Source organism: Globicephala melas, chromosome 14 (genome assembly GCF_963455315.2).
Source record: "Globicephala melas chromosome 14, mGloMel1.2, whole genome shotgun sequence".
Taxonomy (NCBI): Eukaryota; Metazoa; Chordata; class Mammalia; order Artiodactyla; family Delphinidae; genus Globicephala; species Globicephala melas.
This window is the reverse complement of record NC_083327.1, coordinates 85,685,400-85,699,706: the sequence shown is the minus strand read 5'-3', so window position 1 is coordinate 85,699,706 and position 14,307 is coordinate 85,685,400. Positions and strand designations below refer to the sequence as shown.

The following is a 14,307-nucleotide window of genomic DNA, read 5'->3' as shown; positions in this document are numbered from 1 at the left end:
TGTCTGGCATTTCAATTTTTGTTTTGTTTCTTCTGTTTCTCATTCCTCTGTTTCTCTTTTCTTGCTTTCTTGTGGATTACCTCCGCATATTTTAGAATAGCATTTTTATTTATTTATAATGTTTTTGATCATATCATTCTATATAGCTTCCTTAGTGGTTGTTCTAGATATTACAACATATATAAGTAACTCATCACAGCTTCCTTATATCAACATCTTACTACTTTGAGTGAAGTATTGAATGTTTACTCCCACTTGGGTACCTTTAACCCTTTTCTACTTTTTAAATAAAATTGTCTTAAGTATTTCCTCTATACACATGGAGCACTACATCCGGTAGTGTTAAGTGTTATAATGTTTGCTTCAACCATCAAATCTAATTTAAGAATCTCATGAGAAGGATAGTCTATGATTTTTACCTCTATTTTTACCCAGTGAATTAAACTGCTAGAGTTGCCACAGCAAAATTCCACAGATGGGGTAGCTTAAACCACAGAAGTTTATGTCTCACAGTTCTGGAGGCTGGAAGTCCAAGGTCAAAGTGCCAGCATGGGTGGGTTCCTGGTGAGAGATCTCTTCCTGGCCTACAAAGGGCTTCCCTCTCCCTGGGTCCTCACATGGTCCTTCCTTTGTGTGAGAACACCCCTGGTGTCTCTTCCTCCTCCCAACAGAGCACTGGTCCTATTGGGTTAGGGCCCCACCCTTACGTAACCTTACTTACTATTTTAAAGGCTCTATCTCCAAATATATTACATTGAGGGTTAAGGCTTCAACATAAGGACTTGGGGGGAACATAATTCAGTCCATAACACTCAACCATTTCTTTCCCTTTCTGAAAAAAATATTGAACATCTCAAGAATTTGTGTATCATCTTGTGCAGGGGCCATGCTAATCTTCTCTGCATTGTTTCGTTTTAGTATATGTATTGCCAAAGTGATCCTTCCAATAGTTTTTTGAATACTTAAATAATTCTTGTTGATTGAGTCTGTTTCTCACCATAGAATCTGTTTCTCACATAGATTTTTTTATCTTTATAATATATTGAATAGATTCATTTTCAAAAGCAAGTTAACATCTGCTTGTCTATATTGACTAAATTTCTACATGTCCTTAAAACATTATAACTTTACCAGTGTATTGGAGCAATTGGTGAAATTTAGGATGTAAATTAGATAATAGCGTTATAGCAATATTCAGTTCTTAAATTTGGTCATTTTACTGAGGTTATATAAGAGAATGACGTTTTTATTGGGAAATATATGATGAAATATTTAGGAGTAAACGGTCATTATGTCTGTAACTTTCTCTTAAATGGTGAACTAATAATAATATAATTATATGTATATGTACATACATGTATACATATAAAAACATATGTAAAGAGAGAGAAAGGGAGACACAAAACATGCATTTTATGTGACACAAAATGAAGTATGTTTACAATTGATACATCTAGCTGAAGGACTTATGGGAGTTCATTGTACGATTCTTGTACCCTTGTATAAGTTTGAAATTTTTTCAAAATAAACAGTTAGAAAAACCTTAGAGTTAAAAAGATAATTCCCTCTCAACTTTACCTGGGGATATCATAGATTCCAAGATAAAAATAGCCTTAGTTCTATTTTTCTTCAGTATATTAGCATTACTAGTAAAGATAGAATGAAAACAAAACGACAGTGCTAACTGCAAGTATAATCAATAGTCAGTATTGTTTCCAAGCACAGAAAACAGTTCAACAGAATTTGGTATTTTTGATTCCCTTGGACGGTCCAGTGATATTGTTTAAGATGTGCAGAACCTGTGGGAAAGCATCCTCTTCATAAGCCGGTTGACAAGCTTGTTATGAATTAGAAATCATTTGAGACAGAAACCATAGGCAAATGAGTTCTCTGCAGCTGAAGATTGGAAGAAATCCAACTAAGCTCTTATACAGATATGGCAGCAGATTGGGTGGTACTCTGATTAAAGTGGGTAAGCCCATGAAACATTTGTGAACAAGAGCAAGTTTCTGGAAATGGAGGTGACTGATTTGATCCCTTCAGTGCAGGCAAAATTTCAAAATGGGTTGAGAAAATGAATACAGGTCATAAAGGGAAAGCACGTTAAGTGACCTAAGATCCAGATTGCAATATCTAGACATATTTGAGAATGTTTATAAACTCTGAGATACAAAAAATTCTAGACTAAAACAAGGAAATAAAATATTTGAAAACCTTTACTTTTGTTTTGCCTGGAGGGCTAGAAGGATAGGCCTACTGGGGTGGGAGAGACGGGATGCTTTCTGGCAAGTACACTGATCCCGAGGTTAGACAGAGCATACATTTGGCTCCAGGACGTTGGGCCAGTTTGAGAGGGAAGGGACGGAGCAAAACCAGACAGGCTGACCTGGTCCTGAGTCCCAGGTGCAGCGGGTTAGCACAAGAGGATCACAACTAACCAGTTTCACTGAGCATCTCGTGTACTATGAAGTTTTCTTCATCTGGGTACCTTGTACCCCAGAGCAATACCAGGGTACTCTTAGTAAGGAAGAAAATGGGTGACAGGTGTTGGGTGGGCAGCCAGCAGTGAGGCCACCAAGCGAGAGTCCTGGCCACCCGCCGGGCCCGGCAGTGACTCCACACTGACACCGGGCAGATGGCCGTGAGGCGCCTGCACCTGGTGCTCGGAATGCTTGTAGACCCAGCAATGACAGGAACCAAAACCAATAAGCAGGAAATCGTCAGTACTGTTATAGATCTGATACACTGCATTCATACTTAACCAGAGAACAAGAGACCAAACACAGCCGCTGTCATTCTGCATAAGACGCAGTGACACCATCATAATTCAGAGAGATAGGTTCTGGCATCATGAAACCAGAGAGAAGACGCACACATCTTAAAACCGGGGATGAGAAGTTATTACTGAAATTTGGGTCTTGGCCACCCTGGGCTGCATTTGGAATCTTAGCCTTAAATTACAGGGGACCTTGCCCCTTGGCCTGGTACAAAACGGTGAGGCAAGTTTCCCACTTTGTACATTGTGGTGGAAATTGGAGGGACACAGCTCAGCTGACAGTGTTAATAAATTGTGTCATTGAAGGATATTTGTAAAAAGATATCTCACATTTCCCTCTAGGGGCCTTCTTTCTCGGCTTACGGAGCGGAGGGAAAAGTGTGAACAGCGAGAAACTGCAGACAAGTGACCCCGAGGCCCAGAGAAGGTGAGTTGTGTGCGTGTGTGTCCTTCACTCTCTGCTGGTCCCTCCACACTCCCCCCCCCCCCCCGCCCCGCCGCCCTCCCTCCCGTCCACCTCCTTCCACACTGGGCCCCATGTGGATTCAGCTGGTTCAGCCTGAGAGAAGGCCTGAGGTGGTAGTGGAGAAGAAGAAAAGGAAGGTCACAGACAAATGCTTTTCTTTATCATGAGAGTACCCTCAAAGCCTGGCTGAGGGCTGAGCAAAGGTTCCCGTCCTATAGGTGTTCCTAGGGGGCTACCTTTACTGATCTGCAGCCTCAGACTCAAAGCCAGACACATTGGCTCAGTTTCCCAAAAGCATGTTGAGGTCACGTTAGGATAACCCGAGCCATATTTGAGCTTCTTAGGGTGCATGTGAATTCTTGAAACTTGTGGAATTTAATGAACAAACTTTCTTCCAAAGGCTTACTGTCATGGATTATGAAAGCTAGCATTGGACTCTGTTTAATTCATTTACAGGCTGTAGGTTAAGGGTGTAGCCTCCAGAATTCCCCTAAACTCAGAAAAGGGTCAAAGACCCACACCTATAATAGGCACTGTTATATGCACAGATGTGCAAACTTACAAGCACACAGGTGCGTCTCTTGTCTGTCCAATGAGGGAGTTTGAGAAGATGATCTTCGTAGAGACTCATTCAGACTGTAAAATGCCATGAATATACCTGTCTAGAAATCTAGGGACCAGATACCACCACCCCAGTGGGACAAGTAAACTGGAAACACACACACACACTTACTAATGCTTTTCATGTGTAAAACGAATCTTGTCCTATCGCTAGTATAGTCTAGCTTTAAATCTGATTCTTTAAGCAAAGACTATAACGGTAGGTCGTATGCACATGATCTGGGGCTGTCTGAAAGATGGACCCATCTCTTTCCTTACTTCCGGTTTCTCTTCCTGAGTCATCCTTGGCTGAACGAGTGTCCCCCAAATGTGCTGGACCCCAGTGGTCACTGGGGGCCCCTGGTAGAACGTGCAGTTCTAGGCCTTTGCCTGAAGACTCTGGTTTAGTTGGTCTGTGTTGGGACCCAGGAATCTATATTGTTATCAAGCTTCTCAGTGAATTCCTGTGACGATTAGACAAACTTGAGAAATCCTGAATCAATGCACCTGGCTGTGACCACTGGTGCTGATTCGATCTGGCAGACATGAAATTAAAGGATGTTTCATGATCACAGAGCTCCTTCCTTGGAGCACTGAATGAGAATGAGTTCTGAGTTATCCATGAAGTTTCCTCACCAAGGTCTTAGGGTTTGAAAATGCAACACTATGCCATTGATTTCTTAGTCCTTCCATTCTTCTGCCTTGCTGGTCCTACTTGTTTCTTGGTTTATTTTCATCTGTTTGGAATTTTCTCTAACCTGAAATTCTATCCCATGGGACTACTCTAGCTTTCCAGCTATTTCTATGTTTTTTTTTAAATTTCTCCTCATCTTCTACACTTACAGTGATGTAATTTACATCACTATTTTTGGATTTTTAAACTATTGTCTCAAATACTGCACTTGATACCACCCTTAATTACGCTATGCTAAATAATATCTTTTTGTGTGTACCAATCTTAGCCTGGGGATCTAGATGTCTGTCAGATGTTTTTGCTGTCCAATGGCATCAGTGTTATCTTGCCAACTAATTTACACTGGAAGGCCAAGGCAGAGAAGTCTAAGTATTCATAGCATACCGAGAATATTTTGACATGCATCCAAAAGCATTATAAATGTAAAGTATGGAGAATAACTACTGGGTTCACTCATCATAAGAAACAACGTTACCGAGTCCGAGCTGTACTGCTCTGCACGACGGGCCAATAAATCGAGAGACGAGCTGTTGGGACAAGGAACAGCGACTTTATTCAGGAAGCCGGCAGACGGAGAAGGTGGTGGACTCGTGTCCCAAAGAACCATGTTGCCTGAGTTAGAATTCCGGCTTCTTTTATACTAAAAGGGGAGGGAGTAAAGTCAAACACTTCCTGGTTCTGGTCCACCTCAGGAGGGAATGTGTTAATTTCTTCCTTCCTGCAGTCATTCACAGATGGGCCTGGTCATAATGTTTCCTGTGAGCTAAACAAGGTATTTTAGCTTAATGCTCATGACCTGCAAGGCAGGGTTCCCAAAGATGGGCCATTATGTATAATTTAAGCTTATTGGCAACATCGCTTTAGTGATTAACTTGTAATAGAAGACAAAGGTCCTTCCCTATCACAACAATGCAGGGCACACTGACTGTGTGTAATATGTGAATCTGTGCATTAGAAATATAAAGAGGGATAAGTGCCCTTTTAGACAGTCTTAAAGTCTAGCCTTGGAGGTAAGACATGAACATAAAAAATAAAACATTTCTTTCAGAACAAGACTATGTGTAAATCAGATGAGAAGGATTCTCGAAGTAAAAGGTATCTTGGTCACTTACATCAGATGTGTTCTACTTCCCTTGCTAACATGCAGTTCTCCAGGAGGTAGGTCCCTTTCTAGCACATGCATGAATGCCTATTCTGAATACCTTTTGCACAGTCATATTCATGGTGTTTTCACAGGTATATGAAAGAACTGTCACTCCACAATATGGTTTCAGTACTATTTCCCAGTAAAAGAAGCATCATAAATAATCCATAAGAAAGTAACCAGCATAGTGTAAATCTGAAAAGTAAACAGAAGTAACCCCTGTCCTTTGAGGTTGCCGGGACTGTAGCGGGGGAGGGTAGAGAGGAGAGAAAGGGATGGCTATCTTGGAGGATCATGTAACAGCTCCCTTGGGACTGCAAATTGTTAAAGCCTCTTAACTCATGCAGATCTAAAATCAGCGTTGCTCCCACCAAACACGCAAGATTCCAGAATAGAGCCGAGTCCAGCCAATGCACCAGGGGCTCGAGGGTGTAGCCCTCGGCGAGCAAGGCGCCCCAGCTGGGCACGGGGTGGGTGCAAAGTCTACATGTGCACGACTGCGTGATTGGTGGGTAAGGTGAAAAAGCAAACGTCGAAAAGACACATACTGTGATAATGGCAGCGAGGCATAGAGACTGAGAAGTTTTGAAAACCTCTGTGTCATCCCCCCGATGCCTCGCCTGCCGGGTCCCCGAGTCCCACAGCGCAGGCGCCCACACGTGGCGCGGCGTCTGGTGTCGCAGGAGCGGCTGTGACGTGGAAGGGCGCTCGGGCGGGAGCGCTAGCCGACCTGGTCAGGGCCGGGCTAGCGTGGAGCTGCAGTCAGTCTGGCCCGGGTCCCCATGCGTGTGTGTGCACAGCCCCTCACCTGAGTGGGGAGGTAGGCGCTGGTCCCCCTCTGCCCTAAGACCGCACTCCTGAGGACGCAGCGTGCAAGGTGCACACAGGGCAGAGCCTGGTCACGGCCCGAGCAAGCGGCAGGGCTGGAACCTGGATCATCGGCCGAAGCCTGGCTGTCTCCAGCTACCCCCGCAAGCAAGCAGAGCACTGGGCTGCCTGGTGGGAGGGCCTGGGGGGATGCGCCGCAGCAGCTGAGGAGACACCTCCTTTTCTCCTTAAAGCCAATGGGATCGAGGCCACCTCGGAATCAGGACGAATTAGGATGATGGCAGCCAACCCTCAAACTGCCGCCTTTTCCAACAAAGAATTCCAAAGCTGCTTCAGAGGGGTTCACCTCTTCCTGGATGTGCAACAGGGAGAAGGGGCGTTTCCGCAGAGATCCTGTTCCTTGGGTCAGAGCTTTGCTCAAATTGAAGGTCCTCTTCCCTTCCCCAGAAGCTGCACCCTAAGCAGGCTGCAGCCCGAGACCACCTCCGGGAGGTTTCCCATGAAGCAATTTCACAGACGTCCAGCTGGAAGGATCCTGCAGATTCTTGGGCAATGGAGTGACTTTCTGGTCATTTGCAGAGAAAAGTGTCTCCCTCTTTTAGTGGCCAATTCAGACCCCCGCTATTAGCATTTGAATCAGGCAGCCGTGCTGTTTTGATTGAAAAGAGAAACCCAGCCTTTGTTGTTGCAATTCAGGGGCGTAAGTAATTTTCTACCCTCCTTTAATCAGGGCAAATAGTTGGGGAAATGGCAATATATGGGAAAAGTGTGGTCTGGCCTCGGAAATGCAAACGCAGCTCCTGTCCCTCCCGCAAGTGACAGCTCCCAGGAGATCAGAGCCTCCCTTGGCCGGTTGTCCTGTCCATAAGAATTCGGCTGAATGTCTTCAGAATATTCTCTTTCTTTGGGTTAAACCAACTCCAACAATTACAGAAACGCAGCAAGACATGATTGAATCATGGACGGTCAAGGTCTCCTTCTCAGTCCGCTGATCCATTTCCTGCACACAAGGAGAGAAGCGGGGAGCTCCATGGCGGGTACTAATGTGACACCAACGCTCTCTTAGAAGCCAGCTCCTGGGAGCACTTTGTAATATTTAATCTGTGCACTTGGGAGACACCCTGTTCACTTTTCTAACGAATAAGAACTGCAAAATTTCAAATTTAAAAAGATTGCAGGACCAGGTTTTCCAAAACCTTCACATGCCTCATTGTTCCTTTATTTCGCTCACATTTTCCCATATTGTGTACGTGGAAATGTGAAGATTTCAGATTCTTAGAAGCGCAGACGACTAAGGACAACCCATCTGGGGGTAAAAAGGTCCTTGCAAAGTTGAGTTTGCAGCCAAACTCAGAGCCAAGGTTAGCGGGACTCCTTACTTCTGCACCGGATACTGCAGCAAAGGCCACCACCCTTGTGGGAAGCTCCTGGCGGCCCTTCGGGGCCTGCAGCTCCTGGGCTGCAAGGATGACAGGCTTGGCCATATCCCCACTGAGCATCCAGCAAAGGTGCCTGTAAAACACCAGAGGTCGTGTGAGCCTGAGGCCCCAGCCCAAGGGAGGGGCCCAGGACCCCTGGCCTTGGCTCCAGTTGGGGGACCAACACAGGCAGCGATTCCGAAGCTGCCCGGCTCCGCTCTGCGTGGCTCTGCTCTGCGTGTTCAGAGACGCAAGGAGATGCTTCTCCCCTCCTCTACCCAAGACCCGGCTCGCAATTAGGAGAAACTGCTCCCGGCATCACAGTGGGCCTTCAGAGGGTATCCGTGCAAACCAAAGCACGTTTTGTCCACTCTTCTAGCTAAAACATTTGCTAGCTTCCTTTACTGCTCCACTTGCCTTTGGATGCAGGCGAAGTCCCTCGTCTGAGACTGGGCTGACTCACTGCCTTTACCTCCCCTTCTTGCCCACAAATCCATCACCCCTTCCAGGAAGCCTTCCAGGATGCATTCCCTCCACTCATTAGCTCCTCCTAAGCTGGGGCTGAAATTGCCCTTCTTCCACGTACATTCTTTAGCTGTTTGAGCTCTGTAAGAGCCTCAAAGGCAGGTACCGCGTCTTCTAATTATTGTGTGTCCTCCCATAAGCCTGAGTACTTTCCCAAGGAAAGCAATTTGTCAAACAGCTGTTCCCCAGGAGGGATAAAAGGCTGTGTTTGTTTCTGCCTCGGTGTTTGCTGTATCGTGTGTACAGAGGCAGACGGCAGGCAGGGCGTTCAGGCATCTGTCTCATCCCAGTGTGAGGGGCACCCATGCCGAGGGAGCCCGACTTGCCCCCCACTGCTGGCGCCCCCCAAGCCTTGCCGTGCGCCCATCTCGCCAGAGCTCGCCTGCGGGGCAGGCGGTCGCCCTGTACTTTGCTTCAGCTGTTCTGGCCTCACCAGGAGAAGCAACGCAGAAAGAGAGGATGAAGCCCCGGGGCCTAGCCTAGGGCCACCACTGGGAGCTGTGACACTGGGCACTTGTCTCACCAGCTCTAGGGTCTGTGTCCTCACAAATCAACCGGTGACGACAACCGTTACACCGCGTTCTCTAGAGCTGCTGTGAGCACGAGGTGAGAGCGTGTGGGGCCTGCAGCTGCCACTGCGGAGGGACATGTCCTTGTCACCATCCCTGTGGGGTCCGAAACTGTGGCCCCAAGGGTAACCCTTGGGTCCTGGCCCCCTGAAGGGACTTCCCCATGAGACCACGGCCTCCTGGCCTCTGTCCCCATCTTCCCAATCCTCCCAGGATGCAGGCAAGGGAGGGAAGGCACAGCCTGGTGACAAATATTGCATCTGTTATAAGCATTGAGAGGGAGGCGGCAGCTAGTGAGGCCGATGGTGTTACAGGCACCGGGCAAGCACCTCTTGTACGTGTGTCCCTTTGTCCCTCTCTGAGTCACTGGTGTTGCAGACCAGGAAGCAGGCTCAGGGGCTCGTGAGTGCTCTCGTGTCCACAGCAGTGAGCAGCCCGCCCAGGCGGGGGGACAGGCGGGAGAACTGAATCCTCACCCCCTTCCGGGAGGCACCCCTCCAGCCATGCGCTCTGCTTCAGCCCCAGACTTCCCGGGTTTAGGCCCAGTTTGTGCCAGGCGTGATTACTGATGCTCTAGAGGAATAAAAGGAAAGCGCAGTTTCTTGGGCTATAATAATGGGTGGATTCAATATGCTTCACACAGAATCCATATAACTGTCCACACGTGAATGCACACTGCATGGGGTCGGGAAATGCTTTCTTCCCCCCCCCAACCCCGTCGTTTGCTGTTGCTTCTTTCAGGATGGGAATGAGCCAGCGGCTTCCAGCGAGGAAAAATATTGAGGCATCCTAATAACAGCACTGTGTGTTCAAGGCGTGCTGAGCCTGACAGCTTGCTTCTGTGTTTGCTTTTCTCTGTTTGGTGCTACCTTGAGCAGACTGCTGGAGAGGAGCGGCCAGTTTGCAGATGTGGACCCAGAGGGCAGAGCTGGCGGTGTGGTCAGTGTTGTCTGGAAGCTGCACAGTGAGGCTCTGTCTTAGATCTGGGGTGGGGGGCGTGGGAAGGGGCGGCCACAGCACAGTACCCTCCTGGCTGCGTGTCAGCAGACTGTGTGGTGAAAGTCCTGACACATCCGGGGGGCTGCCTGGAAGCAGTGGCCACCATTTATAACTAAGCATGAAAGCACGTCCATGTGTACTGAACTGTGTTTTCATTCTGGGTCTTGATGTGGTGACCAGAGGACAGAGACATTAGTTTTGGTCTTAGAGACATAAAAATCTAATCTTGAGTCGAATTTACAAACAAAATGAAACCAAAGCAGTGCCCGCCTTTCTGTGGTCTGATTTTCCTACCACTTTTCTCCATGGACTTGTACAGCCCAGCGAAGCTGCCCCTCGGTAGGCGATCACAGACGGGACGAACCCTGACTTGAATGGTATTTCTTAGCGATAAGGTACTATCTTCTAAAATATCAGGTAGTATACGATGAAAATTTGAAATATGAATAAATACACATTTTAGTGATTGTTGTTAGTCCAACTTTACCAAATTCTGTTTTAAAAATTATTTCTCACATTTTGAATGTAATGAAAACAATAACCACAGAAATCATGTTTGCTTCCGATAGCCGGGTCCCGTGTTCCCCAGGGCACACAGGCAGCGTGGGGTGCGGCCCCCAGGGAGGTGGCCAGAGGGCTCCCGTCGGGCTGGTCACCAGCCCAAAGCACGGCCTCCCCTCAACTTCCTGGGCTTCCCACAGCCCAGCCAGTGGGAAAAAAGATTCCAATCAGAAAACAAGAAGACACCAGGCGGCCCTGGGTGGCATGTGAGTAGTCTAGAAAAACACCAGAAATGAGAAATATTTGAAAAAAAAGAACAAAAAAGCCCTGCTGTTTTTGAGAAGAATTTGGTGGAGAGAGGGGAAGGGAACTGAGGGATTCTGGTTTCATGTGGCTCCTCCTTAATGTTATTTTATTTTTAATTTTGGCTGTGCCTCACGGCCTGCAGGATCTTAGTTCCCCCACCAGGCATCAAGCCCGGGCCCACAGCAGTGAGAGCCTGGAGTCCTAACCACCGGACCGCCGGGGACGCCCCTGTGTGGCTCCTGCTTTCGATCTCAACCCAAGTATCACTTCCTCCAGGAAGCCTTCTGGAATGCCGTAGGGCAGCAGGGGACACGCACTGCCCTCCCATGGCCCTCACCCTTCCCATCTGGTGTTTTCCTCCTCTCATCACCGTGGAGGGATGGATGCTGGCTTGTCCGTCTGCTCCCCTCCTTTCTCCCTCCCCCACCCCACCCCATGTTGGCAACCCAGCGAGGCGGCAAGGGCTGTCTTGGTCCCTGCAGGGTCTCCTGCTTCTGGAACAGTAACTGGCCCACAGAGGAAATCAATTAATTTTTCCTAAATGAATGAGTAAATGAGCTCCTTCTGGCTCAGTTTTCCATCTATAAAATCTGTGTAATGCCCCCCCCCCAACCCTTCTCGCCCGGAGGCAGGATGGCGCCGCAGGCCGGCAGGACATGCCTGGTTCAGCTCCTGCCTGACCCTTTCTACCCATGTGACCTTAGTGAGGCCCGGCCTTGGTGTCCTGGTTTCGTGCGGTGGGTACAAGGATACCTACTCCAGGGTTGCTGTGAGGATGAACTCAGCAAGGTAGTTAAGGTGCTTACATAACGCCCGGCTCATGGTACAAGCTCTTTGACCGTCCAGTACGTTGTACAAGATGGGTTGCATCCATTCAGGTGGTGGTGGTGGTGATGTTTCTAGTGTACGATGGTGCACGTCCTCCATGCCAGGTACAACCTTTCCCAACAACCTCGTAAATAACCGGAAGGGGAGGCTTGGGCTGCCCGCTGGGGCCCCATGGGTGAGCCGGCCTCCGACTAGAAGCCCAATTGCAGCCTGGTCGCTGATGGTGGCCGATCGCATCTGTGAGTCCAGATCGACGTTAGTCCCGTTTGACGTGGCAGGCACGGGAAAGCCTTCAAGACAAGACCCTGGGATTCAGTCTCTTACTACTTTGCTCTCTGGTCAACTCCCCTTGTCTTTTGGGGGTCCTTATCAGATGGAGTGAAATGAACAGAATTCAAGTTTTAATTAAGGGACCTTGCACTGTAAAGAGCCCCCATCAGTCAGAGGCCGAGGCCTTGCAGAGAGGTCGGGAAAGCCAGGATTCTGGGGGCGCCTGAGAAAGCCGGCCCGCTGCTGGTGAGGTGTCGGAAGCTCCCCTCCAGTCCAGGCCGAGCCTGCCTCTGCCCTCCGAAAATGTCACGGATGCCTTGCTTCTGGGCACGCAGGTGCAGACCCATCACTGAAGACAGGACAGGGTCATCTGCTACCAATTGTCCTCTAGGCGCTGTCTCCTGGGGAAGCCTTCAAATTCTATCCATTTATAGGTGTTTTACAGATATTGACTTCCAGTCAGCACATAACAGCAGATTTGGATTCATCAGTCATTAGTTTGTTTGGATTTTCATGCAAGTTGCGGCAGAGATGATTTTTTTTCCTACACACACAGACACACATACACACGTACACATACACACCCTTATTAGTAACTATTTGTTTTTATTTCTCTGATAATTGATTTTGGTGAAGATTGATTAATTCGTCTTGCTAGAAACAGATGCTGTTTTATCTATTTAGCCAGTACCTGTGGTTCTCAAATCATCTTCCCAGGCAGGATTGTTGAGTATGAAATGCTAATCCAAATTTTATATGCTTTTTCCCCAAAATTTTGGAGAACGTTTCCATAATTTCCCCAGTGGTCAAAATTTCCAATTTGAGATATAAGAGCCTTGTGAAGTTACATGATAAGGATAGAAAGTAGGAATATTGGTAAGGGTGGATAGATACACAATGAGAAAATTTACAGGTAAAACAGTCTTGAGAGAACCACTGAATTGGTGAATCTATTGTCAAACTTAGAGTAGACCAGGGTGCTTAACATCAAATTCAGAAACTTTGGGGGTGTAACCCCCTTAAAATATGTTGTATATGATTATGTACATATGATTTTCTTGGAGACAGGATTCATAGTGTGTGTGTGTTTTAAATTAAGTTTTTAAGGAGGTCTGTGATCCAAAAAAAGTTAAAATCATGAAGTTTTATCCAACGAAGTGGATAAAACCTTTTATTTGCAGAAAAAATTATACATTGGTATAGTAACCATTGTTAATATTGGTACTGCCACCATTTAAAGAGTTTATGTATAGAAAAAATGATTGAAATACAATTTCTTTTTCAGTTTTGTTGAGAAATAATTGACATGCATCACTGTATAGGTTTAAGGTGCACAGAACGATGGTCTGACTCATGCATATTGTGAAATGTTTACCACAGTAGGTTTAGTTAACATTCATCATCTGATATAAATACAATAAAAAGAAAAGAAAAAATATCTCTTGTTATGAGAACTCTTAAGATCTACTCTCTTAACAATTTTCCTAAGTATCACTACAACTTTCTTATATACCACACACCGCAGTGTTAGCTATAGTCATCATGTTATACATTACATTCCTAGTGCTTATTTATCTTATAACTGGGAGTTTGTCACTTTTGATCAATTTCTTCTAATTCTCCCTTTCCCGAAGTCTTGCCTCTGGTTCCACATATAAGTGAGATCACACAGTATCTGTCTCTCTGTCGGACTGACTTCACGTAGCATCATGCCTTCGAGGTGCATCCATGTCAAGATTTTTTTCTATGTTTTTTTCTAGGAGTTTCATGGTTTCAGATCTTACATGTAAGTCTTTAATCCATTTCAATTTGATATTTGTGAGTGATGTAAGAGAGATGTCAAGTTTTACTCTTTAAATGTGAATATCCAATTTTTCCCAGCACCATTTATTGAAGAGACTGTTTTTCCATTGAGTATTCTCGGCTTCATTGTCAAATATTAGTTGTCCGTATATGCTTGGGTTTATTTCTGGATTCTTGGTTCTGTTCCATTGGTCTATTTATCTGTTTTTAATGTCAGTACCATACTGTTTTCATCACTATAGCTTTACAGTATAGCTTGAAACCAGCAAGTTTTATGCCTCTTTCTTTGTTCTTCTTTGTTCTTCTTTCTCAGAATTTCTTTGGCTATTTTGGGTCTTTTGTGTTTCCGTATAAATTTTATGAGTTTTTTTCTACTTCTGCAAAAAATGCCATTGGAATTTTGATAGGGATTGTGTTGAATCTATAGATGACCTTTGGTAATATTAACATTTTAACAATATTAATTCTTTCAGTCCATGAACATGGGATACCTTTGCATTTATTTGTGCCTTCTAAGTTTTCTTTCATTAACGTCTTATAGTTTTCAGAGTAGATATCTTTCATCTTCTTGGTTAAATTT

The 14,307-nt window shown here is 46.1% G+C and overlaps 1 non-coding gene across 1 annotated transcript; it reads right to left on the bottom strand.

Annotated features, from left to right (window-relative positions):
• Positions 1-837: 837 nt before the first annotated feature.
• On the bottom strand, positions 838-941 carry LOC115851563 (U6 spliceosomal RNA). The gene has a single exon (XR_004038841.1). It is a non-coding gene; the product is annotated as a U6 spliceosomal RNA (small nuclear RNA).
• Positions 942-14,307: the final 13,366 nt, after the last annotated feature.